The 27,893-nt window shown below is 35.9% G+C and overlaps 1 pseudogene; it reads left to right on the top strand.

Annotated features, from left to right (window-relative positions):
• The first annotated feature begins 465 nt into the window (after window positions 1–465).
• On the top strand, window positions 466–26,986 carry LOC131765158 (polycomb protein SUZ12-like; annotated as a pseudogene).
• Window positions 26,987–27,893: the final 907 nt, after the last annotated feature.

Here is a 27,893-nt window from a genome sequence, read left to right as displayed (position 1 = left end):
GGTGGAGCCCAGCGGTGTCCGAGAGCAGCAGCCGCAACCCCTTGGCTGCCCCCAGTCCTCTCCAGGGCTCGCTGGGTGGGATTCGGCCAAGGGTGGCTTGAGTCACGTGGTGGCGAGGGGACAGGGGAAGAGATCCTCGCCCCGCGAGCCCCTCAGACCAGAAGCGACCCGACCAACCCCAGGCAGGCCCCTTCCTGTGAAGTTAGAGACTCGATGATCCGGCATGGATCTCAGTTCATTTAATGAGCCCCTCGACCCCCCAGCACCCGCCCCGCCGTTCCTCAGAGGCCTGCCTCTCCTCAGGGGTCCTGTATCCCCCGGGGGTGGCGACTGACGACGCTCAGAAGGCGAGAAACGGCTCCCTAAGCCGCTCGCTGGGTCCCTCTCACCCCACAATGCACCGGGGCCAGCAGGAAGGCCGCTCCAACCCCTAATTTTCCCGCGAATTCAGTTCAAAGAGGCCGCATGGCCCGCGGTCAGCAGCGCGCACGGGCCAACCAAGGTGCGCCTGCGCGAGAAGCGCCTCCGCGTGACTGACGGGGGAATGCGCGGGCCAACAGGCTGGGCATCAGAGCGCCGGGCAGGGGAAGTGAGCGGTCTCCCGAGCGGAGCGGGGCTCTCAGGAGGAGACACTTTTTTTCCCCTCCCTCCTTCCCCTCCCCTCCCCTCGCCTCTCTCGTCCTTCCCCCCTCGGTCCGCCGGAGCCTTCTGGGGCGAGCGGTTGGTATTGCCGGCGCTTACTCTCTGGGGCCGCCCGGCGGGTAGCTGGCGTGGGGGAGGAGGCAGGAACCGCGAGGGCGCCTCAGGAGCACGGCGGTGGGGAAGGGGGCGGCTCGGGGCCCTGCGCGGCGTCCGGGGGAGGCGGCTTCGGGGGTTCAGTGGCGGCGGCGTCAGGCGGCAAATCCAGTGGTGGGGGCTGTGGAGGCGGCGGTGGTTACCTGGCCTCCTCCTCTTCCTCCGTGGCGGCAGCGGCGGGGGCCGCGGTGTTACCGGTGAAGAAGCCGAAAATGGAGCACGTCCAGGCTGACCACGAGCTTTTTCTCCAGGCCTTTGAGAGTGAGTGTGATGAAGGCTTTGAGGGCAGGAATCCCCACTCTTGCAGCGTTAGGGGGCCGGGACACTCGTGCTGGGACCCCCTTCCTCACCGGGAGTCGGTTTGATTCGGGAGTGGAGGGCGAAATTGAGGGGGCCATTCCGCCTTCCGGGGTTATGGCTCGAGGGGGCCCGAAGTCTAGGGCCTTTGAGGAAGGTGGATTGGGGGTCCAGGTGAGGTTCGTGCCTCCCCGAAGATTTACACGCGAGCTGAGGCATGGTGCCCCGCGTTGAGAGCAGGCTGCTTTTTAGGTGGGGAGGTCACAGTTGGACTGTACAGTTGGATCTACCGTCAGATCCCAGGACTAGTTCTTGCTTTCTTTCATGCCTTCCATACTCTAGAAGTACAAGGCTGTCGGTTGTAGGGTTAGAGGAGCCAAATTAAGCCTGTGAAGAGAGGAGTGCAGTAAAATCGACCAAATTGTCATTAGTCTGAAATGCCTTCGCACTAACTTGGTGCATTAACATGGCACCGTTTGATGCTCTACACCTTTCACATCTTTCCACCTGTTTCATGGGTACGTAAACTGAGACAGGCAGTGTTTAAGCATCTTATTTCTCTCTAGACGATCTCGGATTTCTGTCCGTTTGTAGTTGTCTTCATTTCGGGACATTTTCTGATGTCAGTTTCTGTTTTTAAGGTCTGTTTCGAGGGCAAAGCTACGACTTAATTTGGGAAGGGGGCAAGGTGTCTGGAAAGGAGCAATAAAATATATAAGAAATGTCATGACTGTGAGTAAGCTGAACTGTTCTTGAATGAATATTACATCCTGATGGTTTTCCTCTTTGCTTTTGTATGGATGTTGTAATTTGGATGACCTTTAATAGCTAGATATCTTACAGAGACTTGAAAAAACTCAGCTCTACCACTCAGTGTCTTTATTTACAATTTTTTTTGTGGCATATGTTAAGGGCTTGGTATCAGCTGTTCTTGGAAAGATGTATTACGTTGTTTAATACCCTTCTTTCATTCTCTCTCATTAGTGCTTCATGAAATTCTAATTGGATTTTAATACAAGGAATTTCGGTTTTTATTGAAATTCGTATGGAACCTGCTTGAGAAAGATTCACATTATTCTAGCGTTTGTTCAATATACTTTCAGAAATCTGGAGAGGCTTTCAGTTGGAAATATGGTGGAGAACTACAGCACAGTGATGACAGTAAACATACATGTTTGCAGCCTTTCTAAAGCATCTCATCTCCTTTTAGTTTATTTGAAACTAAAACTAAACTAACTGAAGATTAAGTGGAAATTTAAAAAATTCTTTCCATATGTAGTGAGAAGACAAATCCTGCAAGAAAGTTTTAGCTGTTTTGCTTTTTTGATAAGTCTACTTCAGAGAGATGAACTGTCATTAAGAGTTAGATATGGTCACAAAACAACTTGATTGTTCTCTAATATTGATCTTAGTTTCTGAGAAGTTTATATGCTTTGATGTATTTACTAATATAGTTAGTCATATTAGGTCATTTTTATACCGCTTTATTTAAAGAAACATAATACTAACAGGTCATTAATGTAACTGCTATTATGGTACTTGTATATAAAATATTTTCTATCTGTAACCTAAGTCCTTTATAACAGATTTTAACTAAACAGCATTAAAAACACTGTGGGAATCTGGTACTTTAAAAATATGTGTTGAGGCAGTATTTACATACTGAGGTAATATTTACACTGAGCAAAGTAGAAACCTGAACTATAACTAGCAGTATTCATCGAAAATTTTAGCTAATTTATGTCTTGGATTTCACTTTGATTATATCTGTATTAGGACATCTATCCAGGTAACGGTTTTTTTCCATTTCGGCTTACTACTGTACAGACTTTTGAAAAGACCAGTTAAAAAGTGAACATTTTATTTTCTTATTTGGCTTCAATAAAGAGTTCCTTTACTGAATCCAACTCCTTCACTTTAGCTACATTTTAGAAGGAGATGGGTTATAAATAGTTTTAATTAAATAAATTAAATGAATATAACTACTTCTTTTCAGTTCTTCATACAGCTAGTTTAAAAATAGCTACCTTAGAAATGCAAGGTTTAAGAACTAGATTGTAGAGAAACTTAAAGTAAATGTAGATGCATTTTGTGAATGTATGCTGTAGATTGAATGTCTTTTGATCTGATCGTGCTTACTTATTTTCTTGATGTAAATGTTCACTACATAGTTTCCATAATAGGTTATGGGTTTATATATTGGTTTATATAACATGGTCTGGGTTGGTATTTTCTTAACAATTTAAGTAATAAGTAAATTTAGATAACTTTGGATTTTGTTTCTGTTACCTAGAACCAACACAGATCTATAGGTTTCTTCGAACGCGAAATCTTATAGCGCGGTAAGTAATCAACAAAATTTACTGATATTATTTTTTTCCTAGAATTTCACCTATTTAATTTTAATATTTTAACTTTTTTTATAGCCAGTATTTTTGCATAGAACTCTTACTTACATGTCTCATCGAAACTCCAGAACAAACATCAAAAGGTACATTTTATGAATCTTATTTCAAGTTGTTCAAACCATGTTAAAATTTTGTTTTAAAGTATGATTTCTAATGAAAGATTAAATATGAAAACTGAGGTGAAAGAGTGAATTGGTTGCAAAGTGATTTTTAATAGTATCATTTCTGTAAATCCCAGTTGATTGCCAGTTTTTTCCTAACAAGTGATTTGGTAATGGAGTAAATGAAGTGATTTTACTGACTAATGTTTTTTACTCTGTGCTAATAGTTATTTTCAAGTTTGGTAGAAGTTGAGGATTTAAGTATTTACTAAAGGGCTCATGGGAACTATCTTTGATACATAAATTTAACAGTTAATGTCTGAATATTTCTTATATGTTCTAACAATAAAGAATTCACTTCTATGAGGATAGGTTCAGAAAGTCTCATTTTATGTCTTTGGTGGTTGTCTTATTAAAAGGGAAATACTTTTGAAGTCAGTAGGAGGAATGTCTTTAAAAACTTCTTAATCTTAATCACCTAGTCTTAAAGTGGAATCTGAAGGTGTCAGAGAGCTTGTTTTTGCTATGTAACATTTAACCGTATATAATTATAGAATGGTAGTTTCTTGTTCTGCACCCATGACTATTTACTGAGCATATCAAGTGAACAACTTTACATTTAAAGGAGGGAACCTCTACTAAGCATTTGGTATTGTCATAGTTTTGACTTAGTAAAACCATTAAGCTTTTCAATAAACTTTGAAACTAAACTCCTTTGGAGACTCCTACTGGTTATTAAATAAGCACCGCTTTTTTTACAGCAAGACATAGTTTAGCTTTGTAGATATATCTAGATGTATTTTGAAGGATTGAAACGTTAAAACTATTTGTCTTCTGGTAATCTTTCTGAATCGAGAGAGAGAGAGAGAGAGAGAGAGAGAGAGAGAGAGAGCGAGAGAGAGAGAGAGAGAGAGAGAGAGAGAGCGAGAGCGAGCGAGCGCGCATTGCATTTAAGGGGTGAAACCTGCCAGGTGCCTAAATAACTAGGAAGAAGGTGATGAATTAAGCAGCAGAATTATGTCAGCTCTTTACCTGTCTACTCTATGCCAGGAATCAGGAAAATTTTTCTCTAAAGGACTAGATAGTAAATATTTTAGCCTTTGTGGTCCAGGAAACGGAATTGAGGATATTAGGTAGTATGTAGGTACTTACACAGAAAGAGAAAACGAATATCAACATTTTTTTTAATTGATGAAATTCAAAACATAATAATTGAGTGCAGTGTTTTCTTTTTTTTTCCTTTTCTTTCTTGGGGGGTGGGGGTTGCTGCACGGCTTTCGGGATCTTAGTTCCCTGACCAGGGATTGAACCTCGGCCCTGGCAGTGAGAGCGCCAAGTCCTAACCACTGGAGCCAGGGAGTACAGTGTTTTATAATATGTGCCTACTAGTGAGAAATGTGGGATTCTTTTATTTTTGTGGGGTAGGGTGGGAGGGATAACATTTAGCTAATTGGGATTTAGAGTTACTATTCTCTGTTATCAAATCACTTGCAAATGTTTTATCTGTAAAAACCATTCTTAGCTCATGGGCTGTGCAGAAACAGACAACAGGCTGGATTTGACCAATGGTCCATAATTTGCAGACCCTTGATTTACTCTATAAATCTAGGTGAATTTGATTTAGTAGTAAACTTTTTCTTTAAGTATTTTTAATATGGAAGATCAGTTACCATGTAGAGGGCTTCCCTGGTGGTCCAGTGGTTAAGACTCTGTGCTTCCACTGCAGGGGGCACAGGTTCGATCCCTGGTCAGGGAACTCAGATCCTACATGCTGAGGTGTGGCCAAAAAAAATTGTTTTTTAAGTACTGCAGTTATCATCTAGAATGCTTCCTGATTTTAATTTTAAAATGATAAAGTGTTTTCAGAATAAATTTGAGTTTAATCCATAAGTGTATTAAAAATATACATCATGTTTGTTTATTAGACTATTTGACTGCCTCATTGTGGGATACATTTCTGTTGTCTGCTAATGAGTGGAGGCAATTTCAAAAGCATGGCAGTAGAAATGAACTTTCTTAATTTAGTACCCCTTAGGTAAAAAAATTTCCTTTGGGACAGTTTTGAAGCAGTTTGCCAGCCAAGAAACATACATTCCATTTAATTTACTTCCATGTAAAAATGCATTAGGAATCACTTAATTCTTTTGTTGTATGCCTGGCATATATAAGACAATAAGACTGATTTTTAACAAATTATACTACAACTTAATATCTTCAAATGAACGCTGTCCTTTTCAAAGTAAGTTGGTGAATTTGGAAGGTGATGAATTCAGCCCAGCGATTGTGGTCTTTGTTCCAAATGTTTTTGGAACTGCTTTTACAGAATTGCTTTTAGTACAATCCCTTTGCTCAGAATGTTTTTGGAACTCCTTTTGTACTGTTACACAACAACATCATATTCACTGTTGGAGTACACTTATCACTCCTTTTGAAGTTGTACAAGCAGGTGTAACATTAATCTGATATATTTGTTAAACTTGCCTTTTACTTTAGTTGCACTTCATAGAGGTATTCAGATTCTGTAGCCTGACACTACACTGGCACAGTGGAAATACTGGTGAGGACAACGGCGTCTTTTATTGAATCCATTTTAGTAGGTTTTATGTAAGCTGTTTCTGAATCCTCCCCCGAAAATGTCTTGAATTTTAAGAATATTCTCCTTTATGATGACCTTTTGATAACTATTTCCCTTGTTAAATCTGAGCTACAGTAGCAGTACCTTTCTAAAGAAACAGAAATACTTGGTGTTGGGAGGTGGGGCTGCTTTTGTATAGTTGCCTATACAGTTCGTTTTGTTTTTCCTAAGGAATGCTGGGTTACCTGTATGATCTATTCAAATGGTTGTTAATATTCAGTTTTCCTATGTACAGCTGCATAAAGTTGGAAGAGGTGAACCTTGTGACCTACAGTCTTAACTTTTCTTCCTACAGACAGGGTTTCTTCTTAATCATTACACAAAGATAAACATATTATTCTAAAAAGTTTTCAGTAACTTTACAACCCTCCTCAGTAGTACATTTCAGTATTTATACTGAAAAGTTCTTTGTAACTAGCCTAAAAGAATCCTACATTTTTCTTCTTTCTTCTCTCTTATCTATGGAGATTGAAAATGTATTGCCTGCCATCCTTCATAAAGAACTCCTTACTGTGCTTTATTGGGGGAAACTTTAATATTGAGGTTTTCAGTAACTCTAAAGGTAAAGAGAGAAGCTTTTTTTATAAAAAAGATCTTTTGTTAATGGAGGCTATTTATTCACCTGAAATATAGATCGTATCAATTCTGCTCTTCCTATCAGTGTTTTACTACAGTATATTTACATTAACATTTCTCTACTGATAATTTTTATTATAGTAGTTGAGTACAATAGCTGTTTTTGAGGAATGAGCATATTAGTAATTTCTAATATCTGAATTCAAATTTTATAAGAATACATGAATCTTTCCAAGTTCTATATTTGAAGAAAATATATGAGTATAAATAGAAATATTTGTTTCCAATTAACATATTTGGGTCTAATTGTTCAGCCTCTAGAAAATGTATATAGTAGAGCACCTTAAGAACTAAGATGAGGCTTGTTTTAGAATCCATTCATTCTTTTTTTTTTTTTCCAGTATGCGGGCCTCACACTGTTGTGGCCTCTCCTGTTGCAGAGCGCAGGCTCCGGAAGCACAGGCTCAGTGGCCATGGCTCACGGGCCCAGCCGCTCCGCGGCATGTGGGATCTTCCCAGACCAGGACACGAACCCGTGTCTCCTGCATCGGCAGGCGGACTCTCAACCACTGCGCCACCAGGGAAGCCCTAGAATCCATTCATTCTTAAATTGGTTGCTAAGGGTGTGGTTATTCTTAATATAAGCTTCTATTTTATTGGAAATTACTTTTTTCTCTTAAAGTTGTTAAGTTAAAAGCTGATAATTTTGTTATGATTTGATGGGTATGTCCTTTAAACTTCAAATTTTTTTCGTGATGGTGACAACCATCTCTTTAAAATGACATACTTAACTTTAGCCATTGCTGCTAATCTTGGAGGATGTTTTACTAACTTCATATTTGTTTTATGGAATATCCATATTTGTCAGGTTACTTAATGGAAATACAAGTGTTTCAAAATATACATAATTTGCATTTGTTTGGCTCAGTCCAACAAATGCTTGAACACCTACCAAGTATAAGGCAATATGCCAAGCACTATGTGGCTTTCCTTGAAGAAAACAAATCTCTGCCCTTCAGGAGCTGATAATCTAGTAGAAATAAAATATTTATGCAAGTTTCACGTTTAGGAGACTAAATGTCAAAATAAATGTAAGCCAAGTGCCATAGGTGGGGAAAAAATCACTCTGGTTTGGGAATAATTACAAAAGGTTTCGTAGAAAAGTTAGCATTTGAGATGGGGCTTGAGGGCTTGTTTGCTGTATTACAACATAACACTGTCTCGATAGTATTCATTGTTATGGCTAACCATCCCATAATTTATCTTATTATAAATAAAATCAGATCTCCAACTTGCCTATTATAGTGACAGTAAAGTATAATCTGTTTGTTTTTCCCAGTTGAGAAGTGATTATTTTGTTTATCTGTCTCTTCCAGGAAAACATTTAAAGTTGATGATATGTTATCAAAAGTAGAGAAAATGAAAGGAGAGCAAAAATCTCATAGGTAAGATAACCTAAAAGTTTACATGAAGTGACATACTTGAGGAAAGAGGAAAAAGTACAGTGATCATTTTCCTAGTGATCACCTCAATATTGTAAGGAGTTAGAATGAACCTTAGACCTCACTTGGTCCAAACTCATACACAGATCAGGGATTACTTCTGTAGCATCCCTGGCAGAGAATCAGTTCTTAAGCCTCATCTTGAATATCTCTAATGCTGGGAACTCACTGTTTTCTAAGGCAGTTCTGTTCATTATTGTTTTTCTCTACTACCAATTTCTTGCATTCTGAATCAGAGTTTCTGTAACTTCTGTATTTAGTGTTAATCCTACTATCTCCTCTAAAGAATGATGGAGACTCATTTTTTATGGTATATGCTAGGTACTGTGCCAGCTGCTTCACAACATCACATGTCTTCTAAGTAATCATCTACAATTCTGAGAGAGGCTCTCTCTCTTTTTTTTCCCCATCTTGTCCTTGCTCTTATTTATAACTTTCAGGCAAAATATTCTTAACTTTAGTTTATATTTGAAATATGTTTATCACATGATAGTTTCAGAAACCTGGCCCTTTGGATGGAACCTTCTTATTGTCTGTTTTCACATGTGTTACCCAGAACTAATCCCTAAATGTTCTGACTAGCCTAATATCTGCCTAGGCTACACAGTATGCTTCCATTCCTCGACAGTATGCTTCTATTTGTTCTTTCATATGAAAACTAAAGAAAGTTGAATATTATTCTAAAGAGAAACAGGGACTTGGGTGGTATTTGTTTATTCATTGACTACTTTTAGGAAGAATGTAGAACTAAAAATACTGGATTAAAAAAAATGGAATTGGGAAAATTGCCACATGGATTTTTCTTTTTCTCTTGAAGTTTTAAATCATATCTTGCCAGTTTAGATAGGATGTACACTGACTTAATGATGCTTCATTTATACTTTCTCATTTTTGTGACTAGTATAAGATGTCATTTTTCAATTGCTTTTATTTTAAGTTTGCCTTTTCAATTAGGTTATTTTACTGGAATTTTTTATTGCATTTTAAAATTTTTGTATCAGTATCTTGCAGTCTTGTAGGACTGAAGTGTAATTTATATTTCCATATCTAGGCAATCTTGATTTGTAAATAGACTTTGATAGTCCATTCCCAAATCTTTACCTAATCTGTTATTGCCCAAGGAATACCTTACAATACAGGTTTATAAAGACTGAGAATATTCCCAGCGCATGCACTCTCTATTCTTTGCTTGAATTTCTATTCCAGATCGTTGGCTGTTTACCTACCCTGGACAGAGCTTTTGGGATCCTCAGGGCCTTTTTAACTTATAAAGTATAAAGCTGTAGTCAGAACCTAATGTGACATCCTCACTTCTTTTCTTCTAAACACCTTAATAGTTTGCCCTCCAGGTCTTTCAGGGCTCATGTGAGAAGGAAGAATGAACCAAGAGGAAGAAAACTTGACCCTTTTCTTCATCTTCCCCATCAGGGTTCTACCTTCATCACTGCTAAACCTTACTACTATCTCATTGTGACCCTGGCTTTGATAAATATTACAGAACTTCCTTGATAGTGTGTGTTGTGAGGAAGATAGATTATACTGGTCAGTTCTCTCTGAATAATCACTCACCCAATGATTATATTTCTTTCGACCCAATGGGTTCAATAGCTAGGCCAGTACTATAACAGGGGTATTGTTAACCAACTCACAGAAACATCAGAGAGTTGCATAGAATTCCTGCTTGTAATTTTGAAAAGCAACTTTTTCACTCTTTAGGATCTAGCTGGGACCAGTGAGTTGGTCATTTCAACACCCAAGATCTTTTTTATTTCAAACAGACCTAACTGTTAGAGCTGACCATGCTTATTTAATACCCAGTGAGGCACTTTAGGCCCAGGAGGTACTGAGTTACTGTACTAGGTGCTTCAACCGCCCCCCTGGCCGCCATCTTTATGAATGTCTCATTGTTGCTCCCCGAGTCACTAAAATTAATTGAGAAGTTGCTTCATTTTAAGTTTACCCCTAAGGCCCTGTATTATTAAATTTCTTCAGTGTATTTCTCATCTCAAATTAGGCATAATTGGTTTAGTAGACCAATAGGTCTACTAAACTTATCACATAGGATTGTAAGAAGTTCTCTAGATACCAGTATATAATGCCAGCATTGTAAAACTTTACTTGTAAAATCTATGGGCAAATTCCCTGAGAGAACAAAATAAGCCTTTGTTGTTAATTCGTAGATGTTAAAATCTTAAATCACATACACAAAGGTATTTCCATGTGTATGTTTATTCTTTACCATCTCAAACATAGAGATCTTGTTCAGTTTAATTGGATCCTGGGTCTGTTCAGTAGCTACTGTCTGGATGTCTCCCACTGGAACTCATGTTGTTTTAGTACTTCCACAGTTTTAATGTCTCCACTCTCAAACCCAATGTATTTCATTCTCAGAGTTCCAGGAGAATATCAAGATACCCCAAATTACTGTAGTACTACAGCCCAAAGCTTAGAACAGTCAAATGCCTGACCTGTTTATGACAGTTGTAGTGACTTACAAACAAACCCAAATTCCTGGCATTGTCTGTACAAAATAAAGTTGGTGTCCCAGGATCTCTTTTGTGTTTTATACTCTAGATCTATATTTGTCTTACTTGTCTCAGATAATGGCAGAAATTTATTAGGGGAAGGAGCTGATAGAAAAAAGAAACATGGGACATTTCATGGTTTTCACTTCTTTAAGGTAACCATTTGTGACAATAGACCAGAATTGCATTTGTAACCTTAAAACTCAACCATAACACCCACCAACTATGAAGATTGTTTCTTTTCTCGAACAGTGGCTTCTAAAAACTCCACAGCAATTAGCAAATTTTAGAAATTCATAGTGGTCAAACTACTTGACCAGGTTTTTCACATAGTCTAGTGACCAGACCTCTAGTCTCCAGGTTTTTCCTAATCTTTCTCCTTGCTCTTTTGGTGTGGTTATGTATATTTAAAATATCTTTATTTTCTTTTTAGAATTTCTGATGTAATGCCTTATATTCTGTCTTCTCCGTCTCTTGTTTCTGGCATGCCAGTATATTGTGGGTTTTGAGTTTATTTTGAGTTTTGACCAAGCGCCATGGTTTATTGGTATAAATCTCTGATCTTTCTGTAGTTTTCTGTTCTAGCAGGATCCCAGGGGGTCTCTTGGGCTATTAATCCTACCAGTTTTGGAATTCTCTAGTCATATCTCTTGTCTTCTAAGTGCATCTCCACTGACTGAAAGGTATCATGAAAAGATTTCCAAGTTGGAATTGCTTCCAGAAGTATTTCCTGTGGTCAGATTAGAAGCATTTCCACTTAATCATTTTCTGTTCCTGGTCTACTGTTAGTAGCTGGAGAAATCCCCTCCAAAGGTAACTGAACTAGAACATCTACTAGATATATTTTCAAACCTATGTTTTTAGTAGGTTGATAAGGTAAAGTACCTTTCATCACTTTTTGTTGTTGTTATTACAACCTAAAGTTCTGAATTAGTAATCTTCCTTTTATCATCTTTTTGTACTGTAACAAAGTCTGGGATTTTTTTCTGGGATTCCCATTTCCTCAGTGTACCATGTCCCAGACCCTATCCTAAGTCCTAGGGGATATAATAATGAGCAAAACAGATGAAGACCTTGCCTGTATGGAACTTATTGGCATTTAGGAGAAAAAGACGTCATTCCAGAATAATGGGCTTGATGCAGTCACCAATTCCTCAGCTTTATAATACATCACAGCATGACATGTAACAGTGTAGATGCCAAATAGCTTATCATCACACTTGGGCTATTTTGAGGTGATACAGCCGTGACCCTAGAAATGAAGCCTTACACCTGCCACTATCAGATTAATGTGTACAAATTCAAGGCCCTAATCTTGGTTTCTTTCCTGCATAAAAATGTTGGTCCTCCTGTGGCATCTGGCTGTTCTTAAAATTTGAGTTTCCTACATGAATCTCATCGCAAAATGTTAGTCCCTTATGAATTTAAATTTACTCAACCTTATTCTGCAGACTTCTTTAGAATTGTCAGGTACTTGTGTTTAGACTCTTATCCCCAAATTTCACATTCCCCCTCTAGTTTCCTGTTGCCATATTGCTTGCTTCCTAAGATACAGATAGGGAACACATCAGGAAGAGGAACCAAATCCTTATCTGATATCTTATCTTGATCACCTAAGCTAGATCCTTTGCTGCCTAAAACTAAAGAGGCCTGACCTTGTTTGTTTCTTCCCTTCTCATTCCCCTCTTCTGATCCAGTTTAACCTATTAAGATGTGGACACAGTAGCAACAAGAGAGGGAAGAGGGTAAATCAGAAAGGGAAAGAAAACTGCCCTTTTTCCTTGGACTCAGCCATCAACTAGGCCTCATTGTTACATTTCATTCTAGGTCCATATCAAGAGTGTTTACTTTTAGGAGGGGAAGGAGGAGGGGAAATTGTGCATAGCAAATCACATTCCCAAGTTTGTTTTTTAAGTTGGTTACTTGAAATTTGGAATTCCTTTTCTCAAAGAAATGTTGTAATGGTGGCTGAATGTCCTTGCCGTCTTTTTTTGTGTGTGTGCTTGCCATCTTATTTAACTTATAATGTAGCAATTAAAACTGTGTCTCAGACCATCCTTTGGTGACCTTTTTGTTTGTTTTTAATTTCCAGTCTTTTGTAGATGGATACTTTTGTAAATGTACTGATCACATACTTGGATGTTATGGCAATGTTAAATTTTTATGAAAGTGGTTAAAGTCTTATTCTCAACTTCTTGCCGTGTTGTGGAATGGTAACAGTATCCTGGATGACCTCAGTCTGCAGACCACGCTTTGAATAACACTAATTTAAAATATTTTCTGGGGTAGATCAATGCAAGGTATTTCTGTCATTTCACAGTTGGAACTTAGAATCGCATTCCCTATAAAAACAATGTAAATAATACTATAAGTACTACAGTATAATGGGTCCTGATCCCTGACCTTAGAAATCTTATTACTCTAGGGAGGACATCATTATCCTTTTGAAAATCATTTGTTGAGTGCCTTTCTGTAAGACACTGCTAGGTGCTAAGGACACTGATATGTCAAGAGAGAATGTGTGTGAAAAATTGTGACAAAAAAAGTGGTAAATACAGGTGCTTGTAAAGGAAATTAAGCTCTGGGATGTTTGGGGATGGGTCTTTGTAGAAGAGGGAGAGGGTATTTTGATGGATTGTTTAGTATTTTATCCAAGCCTCACAATCTTGAGAGAGGTTATCTCCTCATTTTATAGATATCAGGTCACAGCTAATAACTGGAGCCAGAATTCAAACTTGGATTTTGTCATCCTATTCTACTTTCCTATATATGGCTTTAGAGGTAAAAAGGAATGGGAACCATATTACAGACAGCGGTTAGACAAAAGATTTCACAGTTGGGGACCCATTAGAAAATTGGAGAAAGGAATGATTCATACAAAATCATTTTAAGAAAATTTACCTGGCCTTAGTAGGTAGGTTTAACTGAAGCAACTAAGAATAGGATAAACTGGTTGGGACTAATGGATTATCTTCTAGCAAGGAAACTGTAGAATATTTCTCTCTTTCAGTTTTGTTTTGGAGTTTCACCAATTCTGCATTGTTAGGTTACATTTATGGAACAGTTTTGATAGGAAAATGCTAATTATCTTTTAGTAAAATGGCACGTAGATTTCATAGATGGTAGATATACTTTTTAAAAATCAACTTTGGGTATAATTAATATTCAATAAAATACACTCACCCTAAGTATATAGTTTGAGTTTTGCCAAATGTATGCATTCGCACAAGCATAACCACAGTGAAGATATAGAACATTTTCATTACCTTGAAAAAGTCCTTTGAGCTCCTTTACAGTTGATCCCCTTAATGTACTTTTTTTTTGAGGTATAAATGATATGCAGTCCAGTTCACTCTTTGGTGTATAGTTCTGATGCATTCAGCCAGGTAACAACCACTACAATTAAGATAAACCCTACAGATTCCCTCATGCCCCGTTTATAGTCAACTCTCCACTTCCTCTGTGTTTTTGAAATGTATCTGATACGTGTTAGAAAGTAAGATACATGAATTAACTGTTTTCAAGAATCCCATTTTAGTTTCTTGATACTTAAGTTATAGTTGCTGTTCTTAGTTTTTCTTTTCTATGTTTATGCTTTCTAACTCTGCTTGGACCCTTACACTTCTACTCTACCATAGTCATTTTGTTCTCTACTGATATCCTAGCATACTTTTCTTAGTACTGTTCTAGAAATGCCCTTCAGGACCCCCACCTTGTAGTTTTTTTAAGCATACGCTTTCATGGATTACCTCACTAAGAAAATAGAGGTATCCTCACATCTTCTGTTGAAATATCTCACTTACCTCCTGTTTCTCTAAGAAGAAGAGTCCTGGGCAAAGTTACAGAGCTAACCTCTTTATAACATGTCCTCATTTCCAGTCATTACCTGTTCCTTAACACTCACTTGCCTCAAAGTCTTTACATAACTCTTCCCCTCTGATTATAAGGATGCGTAGATTGTCACCATCATTTAAAAAAAAACACAAAAACATACCCTTTATTGATCCTTATTGCCCTTTTACTGCTATTTACTTTGATTCTTTAGTAAGTTTCTTGAGTAAAAGTACTGCTTCCCTTTTCCCAACATCTGTTCTGGAAAGTTATGAATGGTTCCTGATCACGAGATAGATTGCTCTTTTTCCAGTTGAAAGGTACTATAAAAGCCTGTTGATGTTTTTGTTTATTCTATCCCAACTTACTAGTTTTTCCACTGGTAGTAAATATTTTTCAAAACAAAAGGATCATTATAGTTTATGCTTCCTTTTCATTGCTTCTAAAACTAAAAGTGAAAATGACAAGTTGAAACAGTAAATTACAAATCTATAGCAGATTTGTGATTGTAATATTTCATCCCTAATTGAAGTAGAAAGTGATGGTTCTGCATCATTTGTTAGGAGGTTGAAATTTCGTAGCTTGAAAATACTCAAAAACTTTTGCCTGGATTCAGCTACCGTTTTGACGGGTGGGAAGGGAAACCTGTCCCCATTTTATAGGTAGAACACTGAAGCACAGTAAATTATCTTGCCTCTTATTTGGTGGTTTATTTTTTTCTGCCTTGCTTCTTTGGTGTTTTTGTTTTTATTTGTGTGTGTGTGTGTGTGTGTGTGTGTGTGTGTGTGTGTGTGTTTAATGTGTATAGACACACTGTATTGGATGTCATACTTAACAGGGAGAGCATGGGGTCATGGGCTTGAACAGAGTTAAGAATTAGGCAGCCAAATATTTATATATTAGCTGAAGTAGCTTTGATTTCAGTGTTATATTTTAAAGTTTAGGTTATTTTTATTATAGAATATTAAAGTGATAAAATTTTTTTGTTCTGTTTAGCTTGTCAACTCATCTGCAGCTTACATTTACTGGTTTCTTCCACAAAAATGGTATGTACTTAAACATATTGGCATTCTAACAACAAAACACCTTTGTGACTGAAAAAAATTGCGTGTAAATTCAGAAAATTATATTTAATGGAAAAGATGTTGATGTTGATAATTTAATTTCTCTTTAGTGGATTTCTCCAACAGTTTCAATTATTGCTTTATTTGGTCAATGGTGGGATATGGAGGAGGTAACTTGCAACTCATTAAACTTTAAAAGTAGTAGTTCTTAAATTTTAGTGTGTGTAGAAGCATTTTGACAGTTTGTTTGAAATACATATACCTGGACCCTACAGGGACTCAGATCTAGCAGGGTTTTGGTGGAGCTTAGGAGTCTGCATTGTAATAAAGCACCAAGGTAATTCAGAAGTAGGTTGTCTGAGGAACAAGTTTTAAGAAACTCTGGCATTAAAAAAAATGTGTCAATATATATGTGTGTAACTGAGTCACTTTGCTGTGCAGCAGAGGTGGGCACAACGTTGTAAATCGACTACATTTCAATAAAAATAAATAAATAAGAAACTCTGCCTTAAAAGTTTTTTAAAAATTGTAGGTAGACTTTATACATAAGGTTGTGTTCATCGCCTTGTTTTCTTATTGCTGTCTTGCTGTCTATTTAAGTTTTAAGTAGATTTTTAAATTATTAAAATAATCAGTGCTGTGTGGGATCATTCTTGAAGGTAAATGTTAGCTTCATCTGGCTCATATCTAAATAGATGAAATCCCAGCTCTTACCGCTCAACCGTACCTTTTAGGGCTCTAAGTATCACAGTTTTAAAAATGCTGTGTAACATTATCTTACCCAACTGAGAGCCATCATCTTTCCAAAGATTGTAAGTAGAAAATAACGGGAAGGACTTGTAATGAAATTCAATTTCTTAGATTTTTGTCATTTTTTTATTTCCAACGTTTTTCAAACTTTAAATTATAAAGACTAATGATGAGAATTGTAATTAATTGCCTTAGAACCTGGAATAGGTGAAGAGTCTCCTGAGTAGAGCCCTTTCTGCATAAACATTTTGAGTATTTTTAATACAATAATAAAACAACTGAAACAACCACTGCTACCAATGGGATATATCAATGTGTTAGATATTATATAAAGAAAATTATATAGTCGTAAATGTTACTTCATTAAAAGAGGTGAAAGCATACTGGGTAAAGTTTCCGTTGGTTTCAGAATGAATAAAATGCCTCTAGGCTTGTCCATCTTAAATTTGTGTGTGTATCCTTTAATAATCAGGTAATGGGATAAAACCTTTATAAGAAACAGGTCAAGTTGGTCATCCTTGGTATTGTTTAGTAAGAAACAAAGTTTAATAATAAGCAGAATGGTTATATTAGAACAGTTTGATAACTAGTCAGGTTTTTAATGTAAGAAATTTGAAGTCTGGTCATATCTGTATTAGCAGCTAATGTAACTTTACTTATAGTTTTGCCTTACATCTGGTCTATTTAAGTAACCTCAGTAGCATTTTCATGTTTTTTTCCTCCTAAATCATTTATAATCATCTTGTAGAGATCATATTTCTAATCACTCATCATACTTTGTCTTCTGTGATACTTAAAAAGTACATGAACTCTAATACTTTAGAAGCTTATAATTTGAATTTTATAGGTTTGTTTGCCCTTTGTTCTCAGGGACTTCTATAAAACATATAAATTATTCATCACTGAAATCATTGATGGATATTAATCGAATAATATTTACTAATTAATATTATTTAATTAATAGTAATTGAATTTACTTGAATTAGTTAGTTGAAATTAACTGGAACATGGTAGGATAAACTTCTTTCCCATCTACATGGCAAAAAAGTTCAAAAATTGCACAAATTCACTTAAACTTTATTTTCTTGATATTACTGAAGTAAATGAGAAAGTAAACTCTGTTGATACTTCTATTTCCAGAAAATAATTTCCCATTGTAACTTTGAAATGAGTGGAAGTTGGAAAGAAGCAGATATATTGCCTCCTTTGTCTATTCAAGGTATATTTGTAGTTTTTTTTAAAGAAATAATATTTTTTTTTTTTTTTTTTTTTTTTTTTTTTTTTTTTTTTTTTTTTTTTTTTTTTTTTTTTTGTGATACGCGGGCCTCTCACTGTTGTGGCCTCTCCCGTTGTGGAGCACAGGCTCCGGACGCACAGGCTCAGCGGCCATGGCTCACGGGCCCAGCCGCTCCGCGGCATGTGGGATCCTCCCGAACCGGGGCACGAACCCGCGTCCCCTGCATCGGCAGGCGGACTCTCAACCACTGCGCCACCAGGGAAGCCCAAGAAATAATATTTTTAAGAAATCAGGTTAGAAAAGCAACATCACAATCCCTAAAATATGATTATTTTTTCTTTTGTTTTTAAATGAAGACTTTTGTTTAGCAATTACTACTTGAGACTGCTTAGAATGAATACACAAAGATTATTAGGGTACTATTTTCATGGTGAGTATTGTTCAGAGAGTATTTTTTGTTACTGCATTTTAGATATTCAGTTATTTTTTGGTATATTAAATTATTTTTATCCTGGCTGCAACTTTCAAGAGACTGATTGAAATGTATTTTATGTATATACCCTGAGTAAGAAGAATGTTTTCAAGTAGAAAGAAGTATTGTCCAAAATCTCAGAACAAAAATTATTTTATTTCTGTATATGTTTATAGATTTTTCTGTAATATATAGAGAACTATATAGAAGTGTACATAGTAGTTCAATATATTAGGAACTTAATGATGAATGAATGATTAAATATTAAAGTTTTTTGGACTATTAATGCCTTTGGGATTAAAGACAAGCTGTAGGGAAGTATTCTGGAACCTTAATTTGCAGAAACCTTTGTTAGAGTTCATTGATATAGAGAATATAGACTATTACTTTAAAATTAAATTTCCTAAACATTATAAACCAAGAGATTTCCCTAGGTAGTAAATAATATCTTAATTTTTGCTATCCCATTTAGGCATGTAAGTTTTATGTTTAATATTTTTTGAAAACTTTTTTTAATCCCTTTGGTTATAAGTTTCGATCAAATCAAAGAGCCTTTTAAGTTTAAATATCTGAGCATTCAAAATGAAATGAAATATGTAAAAATAGTAACCAGTTCAATTTAAATGTATCTTAAACTAAATAATTTTTCTGATAGATTTTAGAAGAAGGAAAAAAATTTTTAATGTTTATTTTGTGTGTTACCTCGCCTGAACTATTTCATTTGTGCTTTCTACTAAGAAGCCTTAACTGTATTTGTCAAATTTGAAACTGATTTTGGGAAACAGGAATGAGTAAACTTCTGAGAAGACTTCACTATAGGAAGTCTTTTTTGTAAATTCTCAGACTTCTTAGGAAAATGAATACTATTTTTTTAAAAATAGATTTTAATCATTTCTCGGCCTTTTGGCTAAGATCAAGTGTAAAATAGATTTTAAAGTATTGATTTTCTATTTAGATAAGCCATCACAAAATTCAGAAAATGAACAAAATTCTGTTACCCTGGAAGTCCTGCTTGTGAAAGTTTGCCACAAAAAAGGAAAGGTAATGTATAGGATGCTACTGGTAGATGAAATGGAATAATTTTTTTCATTGAATATGTTTATGCATATATATTGTTTATGCATATAAACCTTAAAAGCTTTTAAATATGTTGATGGCTGAATTGTAAAACTGATAAGCTCTTTTGCCAACCTCCCATATCTTCATGTTTTTTTCTAATCTGGCTATAGGTATCTGCATAGAACCTTCTGTTACAGGAGTATGACAGTGAAGGGAAGAAGCTATCTTTTAGCATCTTAGGACATAAATTCAGTTGCTTCCTGCCACTTCAGCCTCTGAGCTTATTTTTTGTAGCTATTTGTACACATTAATGTTTTAAATAAGGTCTAAGAGAGAGTTTTTCCCAAAAGGATTATATTGTAACACTACTCTCAGGCAAAGAAATTTCTGTTTCTAGAATTATCAGCCATTAACTTATAAATATATTGCTTCAAGTTTTTATTTATAAGATGAAATCATTTCACCGTCGAAACAAGTATTATGGTGGTTAAATTTCTGGGCAACCCACCAAAGCCAACAGAGATACTTTTAGTAGCCTTAAGTCCTTGGGTATTTTAAGAATGGGAGGGAATTCCCTGGCGGTCCAGTGGTTAGGACTTTATGCTCTCACTGCAGGGGGCCTGGGCTCCATCCCTCATCGGGGAAGTAAAAGCCCACAAGCCATGTGGTGAAACCAAAAAAACGAGGAATGACCTGTATAGAGGTTCTGATTGCTCATGCTCTTCCAAAATCAATCACAGTAAGGTGATATGGTGAAAACTGTGCTAGAGCATTGGTATGGAATAGACCAAGGTGATGGGAGACAGCAGTGTAAGTACATATTAAAAACTCTATAAAGTTAGCTAGTAATACTCCACGCTCTCACCCAACACCCATACACAACAAGTAGTGATGTGAAAATTCAAAATAATATTATTATTTAGACAAAAAAATGTGCCTGTAACTATAGTATGATCCTTTTTGTGTTTAAAAAAAAGTAATAGGCATACATATTTTCTTCAGAGGATAAATACAACCAATTGCTAATATTAGTCTTCTCTGGAGTATAAGACCCGGGGAGGGGGGTGGAGGCGACTTTTATTTTTCTCATTTTATATTCTTGTAGAGCAAACTTTTAAGACCATAAGCATGTATTCTGTTTGTTTTTAAAAAGAAGTTACCTAAAATATGTACTATATTTTCTTGTTAAAAAGGTCTTCTGCATCTTGCAATTTTTCAGCTTTGTTCTTTCGGCATAACTAGTTATATAATTACAGAACATTACTCATAAGATGATTAATGTTACTTCTTATAAACAATTATTTAAATATATGGATTTACTATTTCTCAGTGTTTTTGACAGTGGGGTTATTGTAATAATCTTTTTTCATTTCTAATAGTCCTATCAGTCATTTTGTTAAAATAGAATATTTAAGGGGAAAAGATTAATTTACATGAGTTGTAATATTTTAAGCATGGTTTTAGTTCTATATTTCTAACTTAAAACTTTCTGATGACCATCAGCTAAATATTAGATATACTATTATATCATTGTTTTCATTGTATTGAGGATATCCTCAATTGGGCTAATATTTGAAAGATAGTTGATCCAAATTTTCTTTTTGCTTCATCACAATTTTCAGATGTATGGTTAGAATTTTAGCATGCCATTTGGAAATCACGGCCTATACCATATTTCCTATAGCTGTGATTAGAGGTTTTATTGTAATTCTTACAATTGCATATGCATAAATAAATATAATAATCTTTGCCTTTGCAGGATGTACGTTGTCCAATAAGACAAGTTCCTACAGGTAAAAAGCAGGTGCCTTTGAATCCTGACCTCAATCAAACAAAACCTGGAAATTTCCCGTCCCTTGCAGTTTCCAGTAATGAATTTGAACCTAGTAACAGCCATATGGTGAAGTCTTACTCATTGCTATTTAGAGTGACTTGTCCAGGAAGAAGAGAGTTTAATGGAATGATTAATGGAGAAACCAATGAAAATATTGGTAATTTTTATTTTAATAATTTTACTAGAGTTTGTTGTTGGAGATTAAGGTGATCAGTGAAAATGATTGAACTAATCCATCTTCATAGTATTCGTAATTGTGTACAGAATATTTCTTTTTTTAGTTATTTTCATAATTATTTAGAAGGAAAAGTGGTACAGAACTAGAAATAAATGCATGTGTTCTAATAGCATGGCCTTTATTTATTTGCAAATCTCTTATAGTCTAATGAGATACTTAATTTTATGGTACATTGGCCTTGCTCTTAGACTTTTGGCTATTATGTTGTACTAGGTATTTAATCTGTAAAATTCTCATTGTTGTATGATGAAACATTTCATGCAGCAAAATGAAAATACACACACACATATATATATATATGTATATATAAAACACTGGATGGAAAAGACTGGTGTTTAAATTAGTCTCTCAGCAAACAATGAATTCATTCCCCCCTCAACATTTTATTGTGAAAAATTTCATACATATGGAACAGGCAAAAGAATTTGGTAGTGAGCACCTATCTACCCACCACTTAGAGTCTACAGTTAACATACATCTATCCTTGTATCCTCCCAACAGTTCTGAATCCACCTTTGAGGTAATCATTCAAACAACATATAGGTGTTGGGAACACAGAGATGATTAAAAAGTCCAGTCCCATCTTCCAAAGGCTCATAACCTAGAGTATGGAGATAAACATAAAATATAATTGCAGCTAAATGATATGTGGTATAATAGAGGTATTTGTGAAGTTCAGGGGAGAAGCAGCTTGGAAGAAATAATCTTTGAGTCTTGAAGTATCCTTTGAAGTTCCTGGAAAGTAACCATGAATGAGGAGGGTTTTTTCTCCTTGCCTAGCAATAAAGATCATTCTGAACAGAAAATAACATTTGCAAAAATGTGGAGTTAATAGTGTCAATGAATATCAGAAAGTAAGGACATACACATAAGGTTGAGACATAAAGTTGAAGAGTGTTTGGATATTATTATATTGCAACTTAAGTTTATTTGTACCTCATTTGGGATAAATGTAGTATGTTATGTGAAGGGACTATATATCATAAATCTGTTTTTGCTTGAATATTTGATTCATGAGAAATGTTTGTCAAATTCAGATGTCAATGAAGAACTTGCAGCTAGAAGAAAACGAAATCGTGAAGATGGGGAAAAACATTTGTTGCACAAATGACAGTATTTGATAAAAACAGGTAATGTTGATGGACAAGCAAGGCTCCCATGTTTTAGAAATGTTTTTATTTTGAAGCAGAATATAGTGATGATACTGTTTCTTTGCCTTTGTTTCTCTTTATTCTTATGGATGAAAAAACAAATTTGCAAATACTGAACTTTTGTCTTTATCACCTAGAAAGCAATAAACACAGACGAGGAACTATTTGAACGGCTCAGTTAAGATTGTTCATTCAGCCAGTATTTTCTGAGTGTGTCCTCTTTGTCAGACACTGTTTTAGGCAGTGAGAAGGCAACAAAACCCCTGCCCTCATGGAGCTTAACTTCTAGTGGAGGAAATAGACACCACCCCCCAAAATTGTATCAACTAATGTCACTTAGTGGGAATGCTGTGAAGAAAAATAAAGAGAATAAATGGTGGTTTTGTAGAGAAAGCCTCTGAGGAAAGGTCATATTTGAGCAGAGACCTGAATAAAGTGGGCCCCATGCAAATCTTGAGATTATGTATTTACTAGAGTTAAGGAAGAAAAGTGTGTGAGATCATCGTTTGGCTCTGTGTGCATTTGGCACAGGGTAGCAAGGAGCACTTGGATTTATAATCATCTCTGCAGTTTTCAGTTGGGAATGAAGCATCTTAGTGCCAGTAAAAGAACCTCTGGGAAGCAAATACAGTATTCTTTTTTGATAGGGTTGAAGGGTGAAACTTATAATATGTCATGATTTCTTGTCCTAGGCTGCTCACTGGTAGTTAACACAGTCCACCATCAGGTATAGGAGAAAGAGCCAAGAAAAGCAATGAGTGTGTTTCTCCTGCTCTTTAAAAAGTAACTTGTTGCTTTAATGTAATCCACTTATTAGCCACTAGGGTAAAGACAGGTTATAGGGCTTTTAATGGGAAAGCAAAGGTGATTAGGAATAATGCCATGGATTTTGCTACCATATTGTCTTAGAATATATCACTTAATGTCGCTTAATGTTACCAGCAGAAACCAATATAGTGTTTTTTTAAAGTCAGAAATTTGAATGTAGATCAAAAATTTAAATGGAGAACAACAGAAACATATATGCTAAGAGATAGGGGTTGTGTCTGTGGGAGAAGCAATTAGGCTGTTGTTGCACACTGGGCTTCATCAGTGTTGGTAAATGTTCTATATATTTTAGGCAGCGTGAGGGTAAGGGTACATTCTTTTAAGAATTCTTTCTACCTTCCTTGTATTAACATATTCCTTGTACGTTAAAACAAAGAAACTGCTTTTTAAAAAAGTACCAAGAGGAAATCATGGGAGAATTTTCCCCAAACTTCTTTTGAAAATTTCCAAACCTATAAACATGTTGAAAGAACAATGCAGGTAGTAATACCCATGTACCCTTCACCTAGATTCATCAGTTGTTAACATTTTACCACATTTGCTTTATTTGTGAGTGTATTTTTGTGACAAACCATTTGAGGGTTAGATCATGACGCTGGATTTCATTCCTTATTCATAAACACTTCATTCAGCGTGTATCTCCTAAGAGCAGGGACATTTCCCTCCATAACCACAGTACGCCTATCATATTCAGGAAATTTAACATGATACCAAAAATACAGTACTCTCTCCCCAGTTTCCTCGATAATGTCCTTTTCTGTTCCCTACTCACCCCAGTTAAGGATTGCGATCTGTCAGTTGCCATATCTTTTCAGTCTCCTTCAATTTGGAACCATTTTCCAGCCTTTTTTTTTTTTTTTTGCCTTTTGTAACAACACTTTAAATACAGGCGTGTAGTTTTGCAGAATGTTTTTCAGTTTGGACTTTTGTGATTGTTTCTTTATGTTTAGATTCAGGTTAAACATTTTGGGCAGGAACACTCATTGGTGATGTGTTCTTTGTGGACGTCACAGACACAGCTGATATTAGGTTTGATCGCTTGGCTAAAGTGGTGTTTACCATATTTCTCCATTGTAATGGTCCCTTTTCACTTTAATTAATTAATATGCAACCTCTGTAATAATACATGAAACTGGATAAATATCCTTTTTCTCCCAACAGTTATTTTTTAACGCAATAGTTTAGCATCCATTGATGATTCTTACTTGAATAAATTATTCTATGGCGGTGGCCACATGGTAACTTTCTATCAGTTCTTCCATGTTTGGTTTGTTGGCATTTTTCTGTGAAGAAGAACGTTCCTTTTCTCAACCTTTTTTTAAATCAGTATGGATTAACGAATTCCACTTTTATTCAGTCTGTTTTAATCTATTGATGTTGCTATATTAATGCTCAAATTGTCCCAAATTTGGTGAGGAGGAGCCCCTCCAAGCAGGCTCCTAAGTCCCTTTGACTTGTTTTTATTTATTTATTTTCTTGTTTTCTGCAATATTCTTCTAGATATTCCAGGCTTTACATTCTCCTTTTCCTACCTCTGCTCTGGAATTGGCTGTTTCTTCAAAGGGTCATAGTTCTTTTCAGTAGAGGAGAAGTATTTGCCAACCAAGATCTGAGGAGTTAGATGTTTTAAAAATTCTTTTTATAATCTCTTGAGAAGCTAAAGTCTCCTTAAAGAATGACTAAAATTCAAAAGCCATATTGAAAGAGTATGAAATATGGAGTGAAATAAAAAAAAAACCTTCTTCTGAAAACAAAAACACCATCATAAGCCAAGTCAAAATAAAGATAACAAGTCAGGAGAAGATTAATTTCAACTCATAATGTATAGATAGATGCCTCATTCCTTTAATATAAAAAGATTATACTAAGTAAAAAGAAAAACACCACAGGCCAGTAGAAGAATGAGGAAGGGATATCGTGAAAATGTTTACAAGAAAAGAGAATATATATGGTTTTTAAACAACTAAAAGGTAAAACATCTGAATATAAAAGTACACTGAGATGTCATTTTTTCACTTAGCAGTTTGACAGATATCAAAAAACTTGATAAAGCACTGTTGATGAGGCTGTGGGGGAAAAGGCCCTCTTCATAGACTACAGGTAGGAGAGTACATTGGATTGTAGCTATCACATGTTCAGCCATAAAATAGAATATTATGTAGCCATGTAAACATGCAGGAGGAAAAAGTCCTTTCCATTTTAGAAGTATACTAATGTATTACCTATTCAAATTAGTAAATAAAATTATCTTCTAAATTATTAAGTTGAACAGCCTTGTTGATAAATTATTGAAGTAGAATAAATTCAGTAGCACAGCATAAAGACAAGAATTCTTTTTTTCTTTTTTCTTTTTTTTTGCGGTACGCGGGCCTCGCACTGTTGTGGCCTCTCCCGTTGCGGAGCACAGGCTCCGGACGCGCAGGCTCAGCAGCCATGGCTCACGGGCCCAGCCGCTCTGGCGGCATGTGGGATCTTCCCAGAGCAGGGCACAAACCCGTGTCCCCTGCGTCGGCAGGCGGACTCTCAACCACTGCGCCACCAGGGAAGCCCAAGACAAGAATTCTTAAGGCTCAAAATCATGCGGTGTTAAGAGCCAGACTTTGGAGACAGATTGCCTAGATTCTGTTGCTAGCTCTGGCTACTTACTGTGTCATCTTAAGGCAAGTTATTTAACCCTCTCTATGCCTCAGTTTCTTCTGAACAATGGAGTAATAACATCTACTTCATAGAGGTGTTGGGAAGATTAAATGAACTCTGTAAAGTCTTTAAAATAGTGCCTGGCATATAGTAAGCACTCAATAAATGTCAGCTAATACCACCTAACAGAATTTCTCTAAGACTGATGAAGAGATGCCAGATTCTTGATATACAATTAATTATTGAGTATGGTTGAAGAATGGTATTTAGGTTAGTAGTGTTTAATTGTATGGAGAAAATAACATAAACTATGTATACACACACAGATATGTACACACACATTAAAAGTATACTGTGAGTATGGGTAGAATTTCATCGATTCAACCAGTATTCCATTTATTCATTCACCTATGAAATGTTTATTGAGCACCTGTATGTGCCAGGTGCCCCCCAGGATCTTACAGTTAATTAGTTTACTGGTCAAGTATAAAAGTCAAGAATTCTAGTTCAAGTACTTACAGTAGTTAAAGATAACAGAGACCTAATTCTTAGCTGTTCCCTAAAGCAAGTATTATAACACCGTTGTTACCTTGTTTTTAAAAGTATAAAGCCTGCGCACATGCTTTATACTTAACATTTAAAACTTAGCAAGTTTTAAGACCTTAGGCCTATTATACTTTAAATGTTTAAAGTTATATCTGAGTAGCTACAGTAATGAAATAATTCTCTAGTAATAATTATCAGTACAAATCATTAAAATTTCTTTTGTCAGGAATGGAGTGTAGGTATATCTTTAAGTCTTGTTGGGCATGTAAGCTAGTTTATAAATTTAATAAGTGCTTTTTAGTATAAATCTAAAGATGTAGAATTTGTGTACTTACAATAATAGTCAGGTTACTTTAAAGTGTATGTGTTTGTGTAACAGGCGCTTACAGCTTTTAGATGGGGAATATGAAGTAGCCATGCAGGAAATGGAAGAATGTCCAAGAAGCAAGAAAAGAGCAACATGGGAGACTATTTATGATGGGAAGGTATGGACTACTTAGAAGACTGAGCACGTTATAGTTATGAACTCCCATTTTTTATTGATGTTTTGTTCCCCAAATGCAAATTCACATTGGAAGGAATTCAGATTGGAAGGAAGAAGTCCTTTTTTTTATACTTTGAAAAACACAAGTCAAAATTATCTAGTTCAGAGTATTTAATGGAAGGCATCATCCTTGGAACCAGGTTGCCAGCTTCAAATCTCCACTCCTAGCTATGTGGCATCTGGCAAATTACTTAATTCCCTGTGTGTCTCGGTGTTCTCATTTGTGAAACAAGGCATAGAATTGATGAATTAAATGAAATAATTAAAGATGCTTAGCACCGTGCCTGGCATAAAATAAGTGCTCAATAAATGTTAACTGATATTTTCAATTCCATTCATAGTAACAGCAGGTAACATATGACTAATTTATCAAGAAATCTTCAAATCTTAGATGAAGCAGGCTTAAAATAAGTCTTCTAAGAGACTTAAAAAATAAATAGGCATACATACATTTCTTGGATAGGCAGACTCATCAGAATACTAATGTCATTTATTTCTAAATATATTAGATCAGTGTACCAGCACAAGCAAAATCCTGATTTTTTTAAGCCTTAAATTAGTCTCAAGTTAACCTAGAACAATATGTAATAATACTAAGGAAAATTATGGAAAAGTTTTTTGAGAACCTTTACTTACCAGATAACAGAACATAGTATAAAGTTAAAAGAACTTAAATTTATGGTAAAATCTTAGCAATAGATAAGCCCATCACTGAAGCGTAGTCTTGAAATAGACCTGTATATTTTGAATTTAATCTATGATAAAATTGGTGTTAGATCTGTGTGGGAAAGATAAACTGTTCATTATCCATGTGACAGAATTGGTCTCTAGCCATCTGGAAATAAACTTAGACCTAATAAATT

The sequence above is a fragment of the Kogia breviceps genome, chromosome 11 (genome assembly GCF_026419965.1).
Source record: "Kogia breviceps isolate mKogBre1 chromosome 11, mKogBre1 haplotype 1, whole genome shotgun sequence".
Taxonomy (NCBI): Eukaryota; Metazoa; Chordata; class Mammalia; order Artiodactyla; family Physeteridae; genus Kogia; species Kogia breviceps.
Note: the sequence above shows the minus strand (reverse complement) of the source record. Positions and strands in the feature narration are given on the sequence as shown.